General features: G+C 39.8%; 1 non-coding gene across 1 annotated transcript; it reads left to right on the forward strand.

Annotated features, from left to right (window-relative positions):
• The first annotated feature begins 3,624 nt into the window (after positions 1 to 3,624).
• Positions 3,625 to 3,729, forward strand: LOC116885083. The gene has a single exon (XR_004385956.1). It is a non-coding gene; the product is annotated as a U6 spliceosomal RNA (small nuclear RNA).
• The last annotated feature ends 1,422 nt before the right edge of the window (positions 3,730 to 5,151 follow it).

The raw sequence follows: 5,151 nt of genomic DNA on the forward strand, positions 1-5,151 counted from the left end.
GCCTCTCATTCTAGAAGTCCAAAAGTTGCTGCCTCTAAGCATCCACAGCAGTGAGCCCCCTGAGATGTTCTAGTTGTCTGGATCTCACTCCCTGTCATTCCCTGCTTGCCTTTCATGAGCGCACCCCATTGTTTAACAAACTCCCACTTTTCTTTGGAAAGAGTTGGCCTCAGTTTATATTGATTCTGTATTCTATAGCAATCGAAATTAATAAACAAAACCCGTGTTTGGTACTTTTAACTAGTCTACATTCAGTTTCAATATCATGCCAGTTTAAGCCAGAGGTTCCCAGAATCCCAGAATGAAGTCTCACTGCACTGGGATGCTCACAAAGGTTCACCAACTAATTGGAACATCCATGGTGCCAGAGGTTAGAATGGTGCCAATCCAGGGCCAAGTATCTTGGGCATTGAATGGTCATTTATGGCTTACCTCTTTGTGTAGCCAAGTGTCTCTTACTGAGTAACATCGACCACTATGATATATCTGACACCGCATGTGCTTACCTCTCCTATCTCTGCCATATGCTACAGGTCTAAATTAAGTAAGCCTGTTTCCTTGCAGTACAAGACTCCCCCACCCCTTCCTTGGAAATTTCAAAGTTGATATTTTGCTTTGTCTGGTGGGTTGGGATTCTTCTCACTGGACTAGTTGTGGTATTTTAATAAAACACTTAGCTGAAAGTGTTTAATAAAACACTTAACTACACACTCCTCTCTCAACCTCTCTCCTTTCCACCCACAGCCCAATGCTCCCCATTTTTTTCTATTTCATGAATGTAACTTTTCCTCTACTCCCCATGTGGCATAGCACCTCACTATGTAGCGCAGGCTGGCTTCAAACTTCAGATTATTCTGCCTCCAACTCTTGAATGCTGGGATTGAAGCACCATACCTGACGGTTAATGAATTTCCTCTTCATGTATCTTTCATATTCATTAACAACAAGCATCATTTTTTTATGTATTTGGAATCAGCAGAGTGATAGATCTGAAATTCTCCAAGTCTCTTATCTTTATGAGAAACACAAGCAAACTAAGATGCTATAGATGCTATGTGTAAAATGCAAAGAACTAGAAAGTTGAACATTTAAAACAGAGATATCTATACTTTTATTCTCACTCAAAAACTGTGAAGACAGCAAACGATAGTTTACTAGGCAGTGTCTGCCCTTCACTGAGTCAGGCTGTGCTTCAAACAACTTGTTCTTGGTCCCACAGTGTGTATCTCTAGGTTCTGTGGGTATTAGGAAGGAAACTATACCATCACAGTGAAACACAAACCCCAGGCTTCTGACATTTAGAATATGAACCATGGATGACACAGCTAACTCACTCACTAGATTCTGGTGCTATTAAATGAGTCTTAACAGCCCTTCAGCTGACAGAGCAATTAGAGATCTGAATATGCCTCTTTATATAATAACTAAAAATTAAGAAAAGCCCTGAGGTTATTTGGTCTCTAGAGCCCATTTTCTCTAAAGATAAAGTCCTTTGAAAATTCCACTGTGTCTCAGTGTGGACTTACTTGAATGAGGTTCAAACCTCAATCTCAAACGAGAATTGATTAGATATTAAGTTAGTTCAAGCTAAAGAATATTAAACGTTAGTCTTGGGCTGACAAGACAGCTCAGTGGGTAAGAACATTTACTGTGCAAATGTGGTAATCTGGGTTCAAATCCTCAGCATCCACTTAAATGGCTGGGTGTGGCCTCCCAAGTAAGTATAACCCCAGCACTGTTGGAGGCAGGAGGATTGTCAGAGTCTACTGGTTGTTCACTTAGCCGCTCATTCAGTAGCAGGACACTTTACTTTTTTCTCTGTGTTCCATGCATGCACCTTTGTCCCCCAAATCATATGCATATAGACATAGAAAGAAAATGGAGTAAAAGATTAGTCATTAGAGATTTAAGCAAAAACACAATGAAGAGGAGAACTTCATTCAATGGTCCCTCGCTGTGCATTATACACTGGGTACTATATACAGGCTGATTACCTTTCTTTAGATCTGGCTGAAATCACAGCTAGTTAAATGCTTTCGTATCCGACAGTCTATTCTAGAGCAACACTGGGTTGACAAATGATATCCTCCGTTATATCACTGCTTACCTGGTTTGTCATGAATATAAACTGAATAGTTTACCAGAACTAAGCTGGTCCAATTCTGTTTTCTTAGACTTGCTAGGCTGGAACTGCTGTTTATCTAAGGGCCGATCTACAGGTGGTTTGGATAGCCCAGCCTGGAGCATAGAAGCCTGGAGTGAGAAGCCTGACCTTTAGCTCAGGTCTTTGTACTCTTTGCTTCCTCTCAGCCTGGACGTGATCCGCAGGGAGAGAAATTAAGTTAATTTTTTGAGTGCAGAATTAGATTAAGTAAAGAAGATGTGGCTCGTGTTCGCTTCATCGAACGTGCGAGTCTTCAGCTAGTAGGAAACGTATGTGGACATTCCATATCTGAAAGGAAAGTTAATGCTAAGTGCATGCTCTCCCCATTCCTTTCCAAGGCCTGGTCATTTACTGTCAATTTCTTCCCTTCTAAGAGATTCTTTTAAGTCTCTGCTTTCTATATCGTTTGATTCTGCCCATGTGTGGTAGCTTTTGCATTTGTATCACTATGGAGACAGTAAGTAGGGGAAACACAGACTTCTTGTAGATAGATTGTTAGTGAACACTGTGTATTATGTAAGAGCCTGTATTTTCCTCAACAGGGATAAGGTATTTTTCTTGGATTTCTTAAACGTTTGAAATCGAACATATCACAGCATTTTAAGGCCAGAAAGCACAAAGGCTATTGGCACATTTAGTGTTTTTGACAAATTGATAATCTCATTTAAGATGCATAACAATACTTCAGTATTATATCAGTTGTACCTAGTACATATAATAGTAAAAGAAATCATTGATGTTTACTTCTATAAAAGACATATTTTAAGTTATTACTCAGTTTTTTCTCAGAGAGGTTGTATCTAACACAGCTATCCAACCAAAACAAAAGTAACCCAGGGATTTCCATAAATTTTAAACATGAGTAATTCACTAATGATATGAGAGAGATCTTTAATATGTTTATGTTTATAGAATGTCTAGCTTATTTGAGTCTAGACAATAACTTGTATGAATTTTTGGATGAAAGTTTAAAGACTGTGTATAACAAACATTGTTTACAACCTTTTCAAAGCCCCTACATTTTTGCTACACAAGGCACTCCTCACATAGAGTTTAGATTCAGTCAGAAGCCATCCTCAGCGCATGGCTCGCCTGTGGTATCTAATGTTATAGATTGTATGATTTCAGAGGGAAGGTATATTTCAGCTTTATAGTGAGAAATTGAATGAGCTAACTCAGTTTTTCTTCTTTCTTTTCCCAAAGTACCTAACATTTTTTAAAAGATGATGAAAAATATCTTTGGGGTACTTGTGTTCTATTGAAGATGGCTGATTCCCTGGTCAGCCATGCCAGCAACAAAACAATTAGATTCTCATCATTTATCATGGGGAATTTAATCTTTTATTTGAGGGTGAAGAGCTACCTTCTAGCTGAAGTAAAACTGGACCGTTAGCAATTTAAGTTTATAAATCCATATCAACACCCAAATGTTTCACACATCAGAGTGTTGATAACATACTATTTTTGGTGAGCAGAACATATACTAAAATTGGAATGATACAGAGATGATTAGCATGGCCCTTCTGCAAGGATGACATACAAATCGTGAAGCATTCCATATTTTTTTCAAATGGGATCTCATAAAATTGGAAAGGACACTGTAAACAGAACGAAATGACCAACAGACTGGGAAAAGAGCTTTACCAATCCTACATCGGATAGAGGGCTAATATCTAACATATATAAAGAACTCAAGAAGTTAGACTCCAGAGAACCAAATAACCCTATTAAAAAGCGGGGTGCAGAGATAAAGAATTCTCAGCTGAGGAATATCTAATGGCTCAGAAGAACCTGAAGAAATGCTTAGCATCCTTAGTCATCAGGGAAATACAAATCAATATGACCCTGGGATTCCACCTCACACCAATCAGAATAGCTAAGATCAAAAACTCACAACAGATGCTGGCAAGGAAGAGGAGAAAGATTAACACTCTTTCATATTTGGTGGGATTGCAAGCTGGTAAAATGACTGGAAAAATCAGTCTGGAGACTCCTCAGAAAATTGGACATAGTGCTACCTAAGGACCCAGCTATACCACTCCTGCGCATATACCCAAAAGATGCTCCAATATATAACAAGGACACATGCTCCACTATGTTCATAGCAGCCTTATTTATAATAGCCAGAAGCTGGAAAGAACATAGATGTCTTTCAACAGAGGAATGGATACAGAAAATGTGGTACATCTACACAATGGAGTACTACTCAGCTATTAAAAACAATGACTTCATGAAATTCATAGGCGAATTGATGGAACTAGAAAATATTATCCTGAGTGAGGTAACCCAATTACAGAAAAATACACATGGCATGCACTCACTGATAAGTGGATATTAACCCAGGAAGAGAAAAATGTGGATACTTCAGTCCTTCAAAGTGGAAACAGAATACCCGTGGAAGGAAATACAGGGACAAAAGTAAAGCAAAGGCTGAAGTATAAGCTATCCTGGGACTGCCCCTCCTGGGGATCTGTCCCTTATGCAGCCACCAAATCCAGTCACTATTGCTGATGCCATGAAATGTTTGCTGATATTGGAAGTCTCCTGAGAGGCTCTGCCAGAGCCTTACTGATACAGATGAGGATGCTTGCAGATTACCATCAGACTGAGCACAGGGACCCGAATGGAGGAATTAGAGATAGGACTGAAGGAGCTGGAGGGGTTTTCAACCCCATAAGAAGAGCAACAATATCAACCAGCTCTCAGGAACTAAACCACCAACCAAAGAATACACATGGAGGAACCCATGGCTCCAGCCACATATGTAGCAGTGGATGGCATTGTCTGATATCAATAGGAGGTGAAGCCCTTGGTCCTGTGAAGGCTCATTTCCCCAGTGTAGGAGAATGCCAACCCTGGAGGTTGAGGTGGGAGTGGGTGGGTGGGTGGGAGGAGAAGCATCCTCATAGAATAAGGGAGAGGAGGTATGGGAGGGGGGAGAATCACAGGGTAAGGGCATAACATTTGAAATGTAAATACATTAAATA

This window comes from Rattus rattus, chromosome 15 (genome assembly GCF_011064425.1).
Source record: "Rattus rattus isolate New Zealand chromosome 15, Rrattus_CSIRO_v1, whole genome shotgun sequence".
Classification (NCBI taxonomy): Eukaryota; Metazoa; Chordata; class Mammalia; order Rodentia; family Muridae; genus Rattus; species Rattus rattus.